This window comes from Tribolium castaneum, chromosome 8, assembly GCF_031307605.1.
Source record: "Tribolium castaneum strain GA2 chromosome 8, icTriCast1.1, whole genome shotgun sequence".
Taxonomy (NCBI): domain Eukaryota; kingdom Metazoa; phylum Arthropoda; class Insecta; order Coleoptera; family Tenebrionidae; genus Tribolium; species Tribolium castaneum.
In genome coordinates, this window is record NC_087401.1 from 1,294,787 (window position 1) to 1,310,674 (window position 15,888).

Below are 15,888 nucleotides of genomic sequence, written 5' to 3' on the forward strand. Positions count from 1 at the left end.
GAACCACAAAATTGTTTACAAATGAAAATGTTTCGCAATATTGACAGTAATTAAAGTAATAGTACGCGGATCATAATGAATTTTAAACTCTGTCAAACAATAAAAACAATGATGCTTTTATTTATGATTGTTCGCTCTGGTTAAGGGTAGGTAAACAAATCGTTTTAATTGATCGGTACTTCAAGAACGGCGGCGGCATCAAAAGAATTTAATTTATTTAAGTAGGTACCATAAAAATGAGTAAAGTTAAATATCGAATAAAGTCATAAAAGTGGTTAGGTAGGTGAGGAGGGATAATGCGTTTTTAGCGCCGACACCCTACAGACATTATCGTTTGTTTGTTTGTATAAATTAATAATTATATTTCGATTTAGGTATATGCAGATAGGTGTGAAAACTTTTTTTTATTTGTATAGAAATTAATTTGTGGCCCTGAAAAGGGCCATTTATGTATGCCCTCGACGGCCTTAAACAGTCGATAATCCAGGACGTCACCACCATCATCATCATCATCATTATCATCATCATCGGTTCGTAGTCGACGACGACGAAGACGACGACAAATGAGATTATTGCCATAGCTCACTTCTTTCTTTTAGGAGAAGCAGGAGATTTCTTCGCTTTAGCAGATATAGCCTTGGCGCTTTTTGGTTTCGGTGCCTTAGGTTTCTTCGTTGGACCGGCCTTATTTGATTTCTTTGCTTTCGAAGGTGATTTCGGCTTTGATGAAGCTGTTGCCGCAACAGCTCTACCTGTAGAGGAAGCAGCGGTTGTTTTCTTCTCAGCGCCGACAGAAGCGGCCTTTTTTGCTTTCGCGACGGCTACGCTCTTCTTTTCGGCTGCGACTTTTTTCGCTTTTGGCGAAGATGGTTTCTTACCGGTTTTTGGTGCCGAAACGGCGGAACGTTTTCCAGTGTTTTTTTTAACTTTTGAAACTGCTGAGGATTTTTTCTTTCTTTCGCCAGTAGCAGCGGCTGCCGCGGCGGCAGCAGCTCTAGCAGCAGAAGCAGCAGCAGCAGCTCTGGCCTTTGCACCACCACCGGAGGCGGACGAGGAAGCAAGTTTAAACGATCCAGAAGCTCCCTTACCTTTCGTCTGAACCAAAGAACCAGAAGCGACGGCGCCTTTTAGATACTTCTTGATAAATGGTGCAACTTTCTCGGCATCTACCTTGTAATTGGCGGCGACGAATTTTTTTATAGCTTGAAGAGAAGAACCACCACGTTCCTTTAAACCCTTAATAGCGTTATTGACCATCTCGGAAGTGGGAGGATGAGAAGGTTTGGCTCTAGGATTTTTTGCTTTCTTCTCCTTTTTAGCATGATGATGAACTTGAGGTGAAGTCGTCGAAGCAGCAGCATTAGCCGATGCGGATTGATTTTCTACGTCTGCCATTTTTTTCTCGTATTCTCGTATTATTATTATGACAGCAGAATAGATATATACTTGATAGGTAGTATATAGTAGGTAAATATAAACCTAAACGAACCAACCAACACAATTCGAATACACGAGCGCTCAAACTAAAGATATTTTCGCGCCACGACTAAGTTGTTACCGCGAAGCTTTTTGGCCCTTGTGGCGCAGCTCAGCGTAGCAGCGGTAACAATGGTCGTTACTTGTATGAAACTTCATTTGAAGTCACGAACTGAAAAGTTCGGGGTTTGGTCGGAATGAAACTACTGAGTAAGCATTAAATGAGACAAGGGAAGGAAGGAAGAGCTGGTGGAGGGTCGATAGCGCCCATCGCAGAGACCAGCGTGGTGTTTAGAAGGGAATGAGTACAGGTTGAACACTCACTGACTTAGACTCACTTCATGACTGATTGATTACTCACTTGGTGTGGCTAAGGGTGGCTCGTTTTATGTTAAACAACCCTTAGCCGACATCCAATGGGCTCACAAGGGGTGAGTGTGGGTGGAGCGGTAATTCGTATTGAGGGGTTTTTCGCAGAATTGCGGGGAAAACCCAGAAGGCTCTCGAGAGCGACGCGCGGATTGGTTGGGGCTGGTAACAAGTCGCCCCCGGTTTGAGACGCAAGACGGGCTCGGAGCATTCTGGGTTATTGGCGGAGAGGCGGAGAGGGATGTCTCGTGTTTATTTTATAAGAACAATGTACATAAATGTTAAAATAAAATCACAACAATAATTGCACGAAATAAATGTAAAAGACATGGTGACAAATGAAAAATGGTAGCCGCAGGCGTACCGCTTAGCTTCTAGCGTAGCCCGTTGCCAGATAGCTAACCTTAACGAGTATTTACAGAAATAGTTACCGCAAACTTTATAATTAACTTAGACTAATTACGTAATTATCCTACACTCACTCGTGGGTTTATATACAAAGGAAAGAAAATGAAATATTGTCTTTATCGAGCCAAGGGCGCGGGTCGCATCCGGTCTACATGGACCTTGGTTGGTTTAGGGTCGGAGTCCACTAGGTACATGCCGCCATCTCCGAGCGCTTGGATGACTGGAAATGGACCTCTCCATTTGGACGCGAACGGCTGGCTTCCCAGCGGTAAGAACTGAATAAGAACCTGATCGCCAGGTTCGTAGGTGGGTGGTGGATGATGTGGGGGTTCCACATCGAGTTTTCGCGCCACGTAGTGTTCTTGGTGCCTTCGCGCTTGTTGGCGAAGAGCTTCAGGTTCGGGCCGCGCTTCTCTCGCTTTTGGGCCATCCCATTCGCCTGGGAATTGGAGTTCCACCCCGTAGAGCAGCTGGCTCGGTGGTTGCCCCGTGGCTGCGTTTCTTCGTTTTCGTAGGGTAAACAAGATACCCGGAAGTTGGATATCCCAATCGAGTTGGGATTTCTGATGTAGGTGGATTTTAAGAAGCTTTTTGAGCTCCTGATTACGCCTTTCCGTAGGGTTTTGCCGGGGCGTGTAGGTGGCGGTAGTCCATGGTTGGCATCCCCAACGTTGGCATGCTTTTGTCCATCTGCTGCTTGTGAACTGGGGGCCGTTGTCCGTGATGATGTTCTTGGGGTAGCCAAACCGGGCAAAAACTTCCTTGTCGAAGATTGTTATTATAGTTTTCGCACTGGCTTCTTGTACTGGGTACGCTTCGACCCATCGAGTAAATAGATCCGTGATTGTGACAATGAACCTATTGCCCCTGGGCGTGATGGGATAAGGCCCCATGACATCGCAGGCGATGGTTTCGAAGGGCCTTTGGGGGCGACGCGGTCGTAACGGTGCAAGGGTTTGATTGGGGCGTTTTTTGAATCGCGCGCATAGTAAACATGTACTCACGTAGTCTCGCACGTCTTGTCTCAAGGAGGGCCAGTGAAAATTATTCCGAATTAGGCGCTCACTTTCGTCAGCCCCAGGGTGTCCAGCTAATGTTGCGTCGTGATGTTCGAAGAGCACGCGCTCCTTAATGCCAGCTGGTACGTAGAGCGTGTTCTTAGGGCGACGGCACAGGTAGCCATTGTCGATGCAATAGTTTTTGTAGAATCCACTTTGCCAACCGTTGCCTTCGGGGGGGTTTTCCTCCATGTCTCGGCGCTGGTTAATCAACCGTCGGGTTAAGGCATCGCTAATCTGAGCCTGTCGGACCTCTTCTGCTATGGTTAGGATTTTCTCCTGGGAAATTCCATCTTGTTTGTCGACCTCAGGTGGTGGTTCAGGTGGAGGCTCTTCGATGGGGGCTTCGTCTTCGGCAATCTCTTTATCGTGTCTTGGCATGTCTATTGAAACACTGGCGGGGCACGCACTTGCTTGGAGCGGTGTTGATGTCGCAGTGTCTTCGCTTTTTGCAGCAAGGGGGCTGTCATGGCGTTTTGGGGTCCCTTTTTCGAGGGCTTTGCTGTGGTAGAACACCTGGTTGTTCGGTACCTGACGAGCTTTAGTCGTGGTTTCGGAAGTGACAGCCAGTACCTCCTTGTCCAAGGAAGCGGTTGTCCTCGGCGTGGAGGCTACGTGCGAGCCAACGGCGCCGGCGACAGCGGTTTGGACCGAAACGGTCGTGTTCATAGGGGGCTGTACCTCCGAGGCAGGTCGAAATTCGGTTGCTGGTGTTGAGGTTACGGTTGAACCTTCGGTTTCGCGAATTTTTGGGGCTGCGGTTGAGCCTTGATTCGTAGTGGTTGTAGCAGCAAGGGGGCTGCTATTGCGTGGAGTTAGTTTAGCGACTGGGACAGTTACGGCCTCGATGATAGATTTGAAAATCGCAGCAGTTGTTTCCTTGTCCAAGGAAACGGTTGTTTTCGGCATGGGGGCTGCGTCAGAGCCAACGGTGCGCGTGAAAACGGGTGCTCTCGACGTGGGGGCTGCGGTAGAGCCGGCGGCACGTGGAGAATGACGTGGATGGGGCTGCGTTTCGAATTTCGGTTCAGGGGGCGCACTGTTTACTGTCGCGGATTTTTGTTTTGAAAAGTTGGGCGCCACTGGAAGCAGATTTTGGGGCCCCTCTTCCAGTAGGGGTTGAGGTTTGGCCTCGGCGAAGTTTACTGCTGGGGACCGGACGACATGGCTTTGGGCTGAGCCTTGGCGACGGCCCCATTTTCGTTTCCCGACGAAAATGTTCGTGGTTTCGCAGAGCAGTCCCGATGAAAGTGAAAGCCGGGACAAAAACGGCACTTTGGTAGCGAAGGGGGCTGCCGAGTGTGGTTCGAGGGTAAACGCTTTCTGTTTTCCTCTACTTGGATCATGGCTTCGATAAAATCGTTCATCGATTGCGGAAATACAGTTCCGCTAGCCGCAGCGAGTTCCGGTGTCAGCAACCCGGCTGTGAGTCGCACCAGTTGCGACTCCGGCAGTTCGGGTGCTACTCGCTTTGCTAGGAGCCATTTTCGTCGAAGAAAATGCTCCACGTTTTCGTTTCGTTGACCGTCGCCGTAGAGTGACGCTTTGAGTTTAAACAAATGACTCACCCCGTTGTATCGGTTCAGGAAAGCGGCGGTGAAATCCTCGTATGTGGGAATGAGCGATCCGTTGAGTCTCCACCACTCTTTGGCGGGCCCCCGGAGTTGTGAAACGATTCTCTGAAGGCGAATCTCCTGGTTGTCGTTGTTGATTCGAAGGAGGCATGTGTCCAGGAATCGTTGTGGGTCCTCGTGATTTTCGCCGAAAAACTCTGGTAGTGGCAAGGGTTCTTGCGGTGCTGGAGTTTCGTTGTTGGTCCGGAGCGACTCATGGAACTGAGTTTGGGCTCTTGCAGCGTCGATTTGAGCTTGAATAAGCTCGCGAATGGCTTCGGTCAGGGCGTCCATGGCGTTGATTTGGTTTAATGTTGCACTAGCACGAGTACTGGGCATCACTTGGAGAGCATGAGGGTAAGGGTAGTGGATAAGTCGGCGTCTCCGACGTCGAAACAGCCCCACGTTGGGCGCCAAATTGTTACCGCGAAGCTTTTTGGCCCTTGTGGCGCAGCTCAGCGTAGCAGCGGTAACAATGGTCGTTACTTGTATGAAACTTCATTTGAAGTCACGAACTGAAAAGTTCGGGGTTTGGTCGGAATGAAACTACTGAGTAAGCATTAAATGAGACAAGGGAAGGAAGGAAGAGCTGGTGGAGGGTCGATAGCGCCCATCGCAGAGACCAGCGTGGTGTTTAGAAGGGAATGAGTACAGGTTGAACACTCACTGACTTAGACTCACTTCATGACTGATTGATTACTCACTTGGTGTGGCTAAGGGTGGCTCGTTTTATGTTAAACAACCCTTAGCCGACATCCAATGGGCTCACAAGGGGTGAGTGTGGGTGGAGCGGTAATTCGTATTGAGGGGTTTTTCGCAGAATTGCGGGGAAAACCCAGAAGGCTCTCGAGAGCGACGCGCGGATTGGTTGGGGCTGGTAACAAAGTGTTACCGCGAAGCTTTTTGGCCCTTGTGGCGCAGCTCAGCGTAGCAGCGGTAACAATGGTCGTTACTTGTATGAAACTTCATTTGAAGTCACGAACTGAAAAGTTCGGGGTTTGGTCGGAATGAAACTACTGAGTAAGCATTAAATGAGACAAGGGAAGGAAGGAAGAGCTGGTGGAGGGTCGATAGCGCCCATCGCAGAGACCAGCGTGGTGTTTAGAAGGGAATGAGTACAGGTTGAACACTCACTGACTTAGACTCACTTCATGACTGATTGATTACTGACTTGGTGTGGCTAAGGGTGGCTCGTTTTATGTTAAACAACCCTTAGCCGACATCCAATGGGCTCACAAGGGGTGAGTGTGGGTGGAGCGGTAATTCGTATTGAGGGGTTTTTCGCAGAATTGCGGGGAAAACCCAGAAGGCTCTCGAGAGCGACGCGCGGATTGGTTGGGGCTGGTAACAAGTCGCCCCCGGTTTGAGACGCAAGACGGGCTCGGAGCATTCTGGGTTATTGGCGGAGAGGCGGAGAGGGATGTCTCGTGTTTATTTTATAAGAACAATGTACATAAATGTTAAAATAAAATCACAACAATAATTGCACGAAATAAATGTAAAAGACATGGTGACAAATGAAAAATGGTAGCCGCAGGCGTACCGCTTAGCTTCTAGCGTAGCCCGTTGCCAGATAGCTAACCTTAACGAGTATTTACAGAAATAGTTACCGCAAACTTTATAATTAACTTAGACTAATTACGTAATTATCCTACACTCACTCGCGGGTTTATATACACAGGAAAGAAAATGAAATATTGTCTTTATCGAGCCAAGGGCGCGGGTCGCATCCGATCTGGCGGCGTCAACCTTTCGATGTCCTCGTCGATAGAAATGGGGGGTCCGCTGGGGTTTCGGGACAGGAAGTCCGGAAGTTCGTTGTCACGTCCCGGGCAATGTTCGAGCTCAAAATTGTAGTGCTGGAGCTCGAGGGCCCAGCGGGCCAGCTTGGCTCGTTCATTTTGGGTGGTTTGTAGCCAGGTTAAAACGCGGCTGTCCGTTCGTATTTTAAATTTTCGGTCTTCTAAGTACGGTCGAAACGTTCGGGTAGCCCAGATTAACGCGAGGCACTCCTGTTCGTTCACGTGGTAGCGTTGTTCCGTTGGGCTGAATTTTGCGCTGGCGTAGGCAATTACCCGCCGGTTGGTTCCGTCCTCCTGGTAAAGGACCGCCGCCATCCCAATGCCACTGGCGTCGGTTTGAAGGGTGAAGGGCAAGTTGGGGTTTGGTCGGTACAGGAAGCGTGGCTTGGCTAGGGCACTCTTCAGGCCCTCGAAGGCGGCTTCTTCCTTGGTGCCCCACTTCCACTTCCCTTTGTTGGACAACAGGTCCGTAAGTGGATGGGCGATTTCGGCAAATCTAGGCACGTAGTCTCGGAGCCAGTTGCACGTGCCCAGAAAAGACCGCAGCGTTTTTCGGTCTCGGGGCCTCGTGGCAGCCTGCACTTCTTCCAAATGACTTTGTTGAGGACAATTGCCGTCACGTCCGACATGGTGCCCCAGGTAATCGAGTTCCTGTAGGCCGAAATGGCATTTCCCGGGGTTGCATCTAAGGCCGTGAATTGTGAGACGTTCCAGTATGAGTCGCAGGTGTTGTAGATGCGACTGGTAATCATTCGAGAACACAACGATGTCGTCCAGTATTTACAGAAATAGTTACCGCAACTTTATAATTAACTTAGACTAATTACGTAATTATCCTACACTCACTCGCGGGTTTATATACACAGGAAAGAAAATGAAATATTGTCTTTATCGAGCCAAGGGCGCGGGTCGCATCCGGTCTACATGGACCTTGGTTGGTTTAGGGTCGGAGTCCACTAGGTACATGCCGCCATCTCCGAGCGCTTGGATGACTGGAAATGGACCTCTCCATTTGGACGCGAACGGCTGGCTTCCCAGCGGTAAGAACTGAATAAGAACCTGATCGCCAGGTTCGTAGGTGGGTGGTGGATGATGTGGGGGTTCCACATCGAGTTTTCGCGCCACGTAGTGTTCTTGGTGCCTTCGCGCTTGTTGGCGAAGAGCTTCAGGTTCGGGCCGCGCTTCTCTCGCTTTTGGGCCATCCCATTCGCCTGGGAATTGGAGTTCCACCCCGTAGAGCAGCTGGCTCGGTGGTTGCCCCGTGGCTGCGTTTCTTCGTTTTCGTAGGGTAAACAAGATACCCGGAAGTTGGATATCCCAATCGAGTTGGGATTTCTGATGTAGGTGGATTTTAAGAAGCTTTTTGAGCTCCTGATTACGCCTTTCCGTAGGGTTTTGCCGGGGCGTGTAGGTGGCGGTAGTCCATGGTTGGCATCCCCAACGTTGGCATGCTTTTGTCCATCTGCTGCTTGTGAACTGGGGGCCGTTGTCCGTGATGATGTTCTTGGGGTAGCCAAACCGGGCAAAAACTTCCTTGTCGAAGATTGTTATTATAGTTTTCGCACTGGCTTCTTGTACTGGGTACGCTTCGACCCATCGAGTAAATAGATCCGTGATTGTGACAATGAACCTATTGCCCCTGGGCGTGATGGGATAAGGCCCCATGACATCGCAGGCGATGGTTTCGAAGGGCCTTTGGGGGCGACGCGGTCGTAACGGTGCAAGGGTTTGATTGGGGCGTTTTTTGAACCGCGCGCATAGTAAACATGTACTCACGTAGTCTCGCACGTCTTGTCTCAAGGAGGGCCAGTGAAAATTATTCCGAATTAGGCGCTCACTTTCGTCAGCCCCAGGGTGTCCAGCTAATGTTGCGTCGTGATGTTCGAAGAGCACGCGCTCCTTAATGCCAGCTGGTACGTAGAGCGTGTTCTTAGGGCGACGGCACAGGTAGCCATTGTCGATGCAATAGTTTTTGTAGAATCCACTTTGCCAACCGTTGCCTTCGGGGGGGTTTTCCTCCATGTCTCGGCGCTGGTTAATCAACCGTCGGGTTAAGGCATCGCTAATCTGAGCCTGTCGGACCTCTTCTGCTATGGTTAGGATTTTCTCCTGGGAAATTCCATCTTGTTTGTCGACCTCAGGTGGTGGTTCAGGTGGAGGCTCTTCGATGGGGGCTTCGTCTTCGGCAATCTCTTTATCGTGTCTTGGCATGTCTATTGAAACACTGGCGGGGCACGCACTTGCTTGGAGCGGTGTTGATGTCGCAGTGTCTTCGCTTTTTGCAGCAAGGGGGCTGTCATGGCGTTTTGGGGTCCCTTTTTCGAGGGCTTTGCTGTGGTAGAACACCTGGTTGTTCGGTACCTGACGAGCTTTAGTCGTGGTTTCGGAAGTGACAGCCAGTACCTCCTTGTCCAAGGAAGCGGTTGTCCTCGGCGTGGAGGCTACGTGCGAGCCAACGGCGCCGGCGACAGCGGTTTGGACCGAAACGGTCGTGTTCATAGGGGGCTGTACCTCCGAGGCAGGTCGACATTCGGTTGCTGGTGTTGAGGTTACGGTTGAACCTTCGGTTTCGCGGATTTTTGGGGCTGCGGTTGAGCCTTGATTCGTAGTGGTTGTAGCAGCAAGGGGGCTGCTATTGCGTGGAGTTAGTTTAGCGACTGGGACAGTTACGGCCTCGATGATAGATTTGAAAATCGCAGCAGTTGTTTCCTTGTCCAAGGAAACGGTTGTTTTCGGCATGGGGGCTGCGTCAGAGCCAACGGTGCGCGTGAAAACGGGTGCTCTCGACGTGGGGGCTGCGGTAGAGCCGGCGGCACGTGGAGAATGACGTGGATGGGGCTGCGTTTCGAATTTCGGTTCAGGGGGCGCACTGTTTACTGTCGCGGATTTTTGTTTTGAAAAGTTGGGCGCCACTGGAAGCAGATTTTGGGGCCCCTCTTCCAGTAGGGGTTGAGGTTTGGCCTCGGCGAAGTTTACTGCTGGGGACCGGACGACATGGCTTTGGGCTGAGCCTTGGCGACGGCCCCATTTTCGTTTCCCGACGAAAATGTTCGTGGTTTCGCAGAGCAGTCCCGATGAAAGTGAAAGCCGGGACAAAAACGGCACTTTGGTAGCGAAGGGGGCTGCCGAGTGTGGTTCGAGGGTAAACGCTTTCTGTTTTCCTCTACTTGGATCATGGCTTCGATAAAATCGTTCATCGATTGCGGAAATACAGTTCCGCTAGCCGCAGCGAGTTCCGGTGTCAGCAACCCGGCTGTGAGTCGCACCAGTTGCGACTCCGGCAGTTCGGGTGCTACTCGCTTTGCTAGGAGCCATTTTCGTCGAAGAAAATGCTCCACGTTTTCGTTTCGTTGACCGTCGCCGTAGAGTGACGCTTTGAGTTTAAACAAATGACTCACCCCGTTGTATCGGTTCAGGAAAGCGGCGGTGAAATCCTCGTATGTGGGAATGAGCGATCCGTTGAGTCTCCACCACTCTTTGGCGGGCCCCCGGAGTTGTGAAACGATTCTCTGAAGGCGAATCTCCTGGTTGTCGTTGTTGATTCGAAGGAGGCATGTGTCCAGGAATCGTTGTGGGTCCTCGTGATTTTCGCCGAAAAACTCTGGTAGTGGCAAGGGTTCTTGCGGTGCTGGAGTTTCGTTGTTGGTCCGGAGCGACTCATGGAACTGAGTTTGGGCTCTTGCAGCGTCGATTTGAGCTTGAATAAGCTCGCGAATGGCTTCGGTCAGGGCGTCCATGGCGTTGATTTGGTTTAATGTTGCACTAGCACGAGTACTGGGCATCACTTGGAGAGCATGAGGGTAAGGGTAGTGGATAAGTCGGCGTCTCCGACGTCGAAACAGCCCCACGTGTCGGGCGCCAAATTGTTACCGCGAAGCTTTTTGGCCCTTGTGGCGCAGCTCAGCGTAGCAGCGGTAACAATGGTCGTTACTTGTATGAAACTTCATTTGAAGTCACGAACTGAAAAGTTCGGGGTTTGGTCGGAATGAAACTACTGAGTAAGCATTAAATGAGACAAGGGAAGGAAGGAAGAGCTGGTGGAGGGTCGATAGCGCCCATCGCAGAGACCAGCGTGGTGTTTAGAAGGGAATGAGTACAGGTTGAACACTCACTGACTTAGACTCACTTCATGACTGATTGATTACTGACTTGGTGTGGCTAAGGGTGGCTCGTTTTATGTTAAACAACCCTTAGCCGACATCCAATGGGCTCACAAGGGGTGAGTGTGGGTGGAGCGGTAATTCGTATTGAGGGGTTTTTCGCAGAATTGCGGGGAAAACCCAGAAGGCTCTCGAGAGCGACGCGCGGATTGGTTGGGGCTGGTAACAAGTCGCCCCCGGTTTGAGACGCGAGACGGGCTCGGAGCATTCTGGGTTATTGGCGGAGAGGCGGAGAGGGATGTCTCGTGTTTATTTTATAAGAACAATGTACATAAATGTTAAAATAAAATCACAACAATAATTGCACGAAATAAATGTAAAAGACATGGTGACAAATGAAAAATGGTAGCCGCAGGCGTACCGCTTAGCTTCTAGCGTAGCCCGTTGCCAGATAGCTAACCTTAACGAGTATTTACAGAAATAGTTACCGCAAACTTTATAATTAACTTAGACTAATTACGTAATTATCCTACACTCACTCGCGGGTTTATATACACAGGAAAGAAAATGAAATATTGTCTTTATCGAGCCAAGGGCGCGGGTCGCATCCGGTCTACATGGACCTTGGTTGGTTTAGGGTCGGAGTCCACTAGGTACATGCCGCCATCTCCGAGCGCTTGGATGACTGGAAATGGACCTCTCCATTTGGACGCGAACGGCTGGCTTCCCAGCGGTAAGAACTGAATAAGAACCTGATCGCCAGGTTCGTAGGTGGGTGGTGGATGATGTGGGGGTTCCACATCGAGTTTTCGCGCCACGTAGTGTTCTTGGTGCCTTCGCGCTTGTTGGCGAAGAGCTTCAGGTTCGGGCCGCGCTTCTCTCGCTTTTGGGCCATCCCATTCGCCTGGGAATTGGAGTTCCACCCCGTAGAGCAGCTGGCTCGGTGGTTGCCCCGTGGCTGCGTTTCTTCGTTTTCGTAGGGTAAACAAGATACCCGGAAGTTGGATATCCCAATCGAGTTGGGATTTCTGATGTAGGTGGATTTTAAGAAGCTTTTTGAGCTCCTGATTACGCCTTTCCGTAGGGTTTTGCCGGGGCGTGTAGGTGGCGGTAGTCCATGGTTGGCATCCCCAACGTTGGCATGCTTTTGTCCATCTGCTGCTTGTGAACTGGGGGCCGTTGTCCGTGATGATGTTCTTGGGGTAGCCAAACCGGGCAAAAACTTCCTTGTCGAAGATTGTTATTATAGTTTTCGCACTGGCTTCTTGTACTGGGTACGCTTCGACCCATCGAGTAAATAGATCCGTGGTTGTGACAATGAACCTATTGCCCCTGGGCGTGATGGGATAAGGCCCCATGACATCGCAGGCGATGGTTTCGAAGGGCCTTTGGGGGCGACGCGGTCGTAACGGTGCAAGGGTTTGATTGGGGCGTTTTTTGAACCGCGCGCATAGTAAACATGTACTCACGTAGTCTCGCACGTCTTGTCTCAAGGAGGGCCAGTGAAAATTATTCCGAATTAGGCGCTCACTTTCGTCAGCCCCAGGGTGTCCAGCTAATGTTGCGTCGTGATGTTCGAAGAGCACGCGCTCCTTAATGCCAGCTGGTACGTAGAGCGTGTTCTTAGGGCGACGGCACAGGTAGCCATTGTCGATGCAATAGTTTTTGTAGAATCCACTTTGCCAACCGTTGCCTTCGGGGGGGTTTTCCTCCATGTCTCGGCGCTGGTTAATCAACCGTCGGGTTAAGGCATCGCTAATCTGAGCCTGTCGGACCTCTTCTGCTATGGTTAGGATTTTCTCCTGGGAAATTCCATCTTGTTTGTCGACCTCAGGTGGTGGTTCAGGTGGAGGCTCTTCGATGGGGGCTTCGTCTTCGGCAATCTCTTTATCGTGTCTTGGCATGTCTATTGAAACACTGGCGGGGCACGCACTTGCTTGGAGCGGTGTTGATGTCGCAGTGTCTTCGCTTTTTGCAGCAAGGGGGCTGTCATGGCGTTTTGGGGTCCCTTTTTCGAGGGCTTTGCTGTGGTAGAACACCTGGTTGTTCGGTACCTGACGAGCTTTAGTCGTGGTTTCGGAAGTGACAGCCAGTACCTCCTTGTCCAAGGAAGCGGTTGTCCTCGGCGTGGAGGCTACGTGCGAGCCAACGGCGCCGGCGACAGCGGTTTGGACCGAAACGGTCGTGTTCATAGGGGGCTGTACCTCCGAGGCAGGTCGAAATTCGGTTGCTGGTGTTGAGGTTACGGTTGAACCTTCGGTTTCGCGAATTTTTGGGGCTGCGGTTGAGCCTTGATTCGTAGTGGTTGTAGCAGCAAGGGGGCTGCTATTGCGTGGAGTTAGTTTAGCGACTGGGACAGTTACGGCCTCGATGATAGATTTGAAAATCGCAGCAGTTGTTTCCTTGTCCAAGGAAACGGTTGTTTTCGGCATGGGGGCTGCGTCAGAGCCAACGGTGCGCGTGAAAACGGGTGCTCTCGACGTGGGGGCTGCGGTAGAGCCGGCGGCACGTGGAGAATGACGTGGATGGGGCTGCGTTTCGAATTTCGGTTCAGGGGGCGCACTGTTTACTGTCGCGGATTTTTGTTTTGAAAAGTTGGGCGCCACTGGAAGCAGATTTTGGGGCCCCTCTTCCAGTAGGGGTTGAGGTTTGGCCTCGGCGAAGTTTACTGCTGGGGACCGGACGACATGGCTTTGGGCTGAGCCTTGGCGACGGCCCCATTTTCGTTTCCCGACGAAAATGTTCGTGGTTTCGCAGAGCAGTCCCGATGAAAGTGAAAGCCGGGACAAAAACGGCACTTTGGTAGCGAAGGGGGCTGCCGAGTGTGGTTCGAGGGTAAACGCTTTCTGTTTTCCTCTACTTGGATCATGGCTTCGATAAAATCGTTCATCGATTGCGGAAATACAGTTCCGCTAGCCGCAGCGAGTTCCGGTGTCAGCAACCCGGCTGTGAGTCGCACCAGTTGCGACTCCGGCAGTTCGGGTGCTACTCGCTTTGCTAGGAGCCATTTTCGTCGAAGAAAATGCTCCACGTTTTCGTTTCGTTGACCGTCGCCGTAGAGTGACGCTTTGAGTTTAAACAAATGACTCACCCCGTTGTATCGGTTCAGGAAAGCGGCGGTGAAATCCTCGTATGTGGGAATGAGCGATCCGTTGAGTCTCCACCACTCTTTGGCGGGCCCCCGGAGTTGTGAAACGATTCTCTGAAGGCGAATCTCCTGGTTGTCGTTGTTGATTCGAAGGAGGCATGTGTCCAGGAATCGTTGTGGGTCCTCGTGATTTTCGCCGAAAAACTCTGGTAGTGGCAAGGGTTCTTGCGGTGCTGGAGTTTCGTTGTTGGTCCGGAGCGACTCATGGAACTGAGTTTGGGCTCTTGCAGCGTCGATTTGAGCTTGAATAAGCTCGCGAATGGCTTCGGTCAGGGCGTCCATGGCGTTGATTTGGTTTAATGTTGCACTAGCACGAGTACTGGGCATCACTTGGAGAGCATGAGGGTAAGGGTAGTGGATAAGTCGGCGTCTCCGACGTCGAAACAGCCCCACGTGTCGGGCGCCAAATTGTTACCGCGAAGCTTTTTGGCCCTTGTGGCGCAGCTCAGCGTAGCAGCGGTAACAATGGTCGTTACTTGTATGAAACTTCATTTGAAGTTACGAACTGAAAAGTTCGGGGTTTGGTCGGAATGAAACTACTGAGTAAGCATTAAATGAGACAAGGGAAGGAAGGAAGAGCTGGTGGAGGGTCGATAGCGCCCATCGCAGAGACCAGCGTGGTGTTTAGAAGGGAATGAGTACAGGTTGAACACTCACTGACTTAGACTCACTTCATGACTGATTGATTACTCACTTGGTGTGGCTAAGGGTGGCTCGTTTTATGTTAAACAACCCTTAGCCGACATCCAATGGGCTCACAAGGGGTGAGTGTGGGTGGAGCGGTAATTCGTATTGAGGGGTTTTTTTCGCAGAATTGCGGGGAAAACCCAGAAGGCTCTCGAGAGCGACGCGCGGATTGGTTGGGGCTGGTAACAAAGTTTTTATTGCCTAGAAAATAAACCCGACCGCGGACTAAACAAACACCACGCTCGCCAACATTAAAATTATCGGGGCCTCACACTAGACTTTGGCGTGATGACATCGTTCCTTTTTGACGATCGTCAATGTTTTCGAGCCGACGACAAAACCAATTTTGAAAAAAAGATTTTTCCTATATATTCTGAAATTTATATCAACGAAACGACTATTCTCAGGACCTAGTGACGTCCTTACAGACGCTCGCCGTACCGACGACTTATTCGCGGTTAAAGAGAACATCAAACTGCGACGTCGTCGACAGATACTTACTGGGTAAACGTGAAAAGTTGGTCTTTGGTCTGTCGAAAGTCTAATCTATCCTCTACCGAATGCCAATAAGAATTTTTTTAAATACTTTTGTTTTTGTGCGGAAAAATTCTTTCAAAACAGTCGATGCACGAAACGAAACCAACTACGAAACCGGAACTTTTTGGAAGATGACGGGCCCCAGGAGTCATTAGGGTACATTGAATGCAAACATTAAAAAAAAAATAGTTGTTTATGTTTTCTAAAAGTTTTTTCTATACTTTGGTCTTGATAAAAACAACGAAATCTCAAAAAACATTCGAAGATGCAAACGTTTGATGTAAACTGTTGTATGATAGAAAATGTCACAATAAAAACGTTTATTTTATTAATATTTGTTGTTTTAGTATACTTATAACTTTACCGATGTTTCATTATTGTACAATACTCTATTTTATAAATAAAATGCATTTCTAAATAGAAACAAATTTGATTCGTTTCGTTGCAATGCGTTGTCATCTATACGTTCTAACTATTAGCAACATTCACTGAAAACTATTTTTAAACTTATCAATTTTGTATTTCAATTTCAATTTCAATAGTTAGTTCTATCCACCTACGTAATACAAATTCTGTCACTTTACACAAACACAAAAATGTGTTATAGTGAAGAATATGTAGGTAGTTAGTTACCAACCTATACACGTTAAAATATACTTTGGTTTTATTTGTTTGCATCTTACTGTTTTG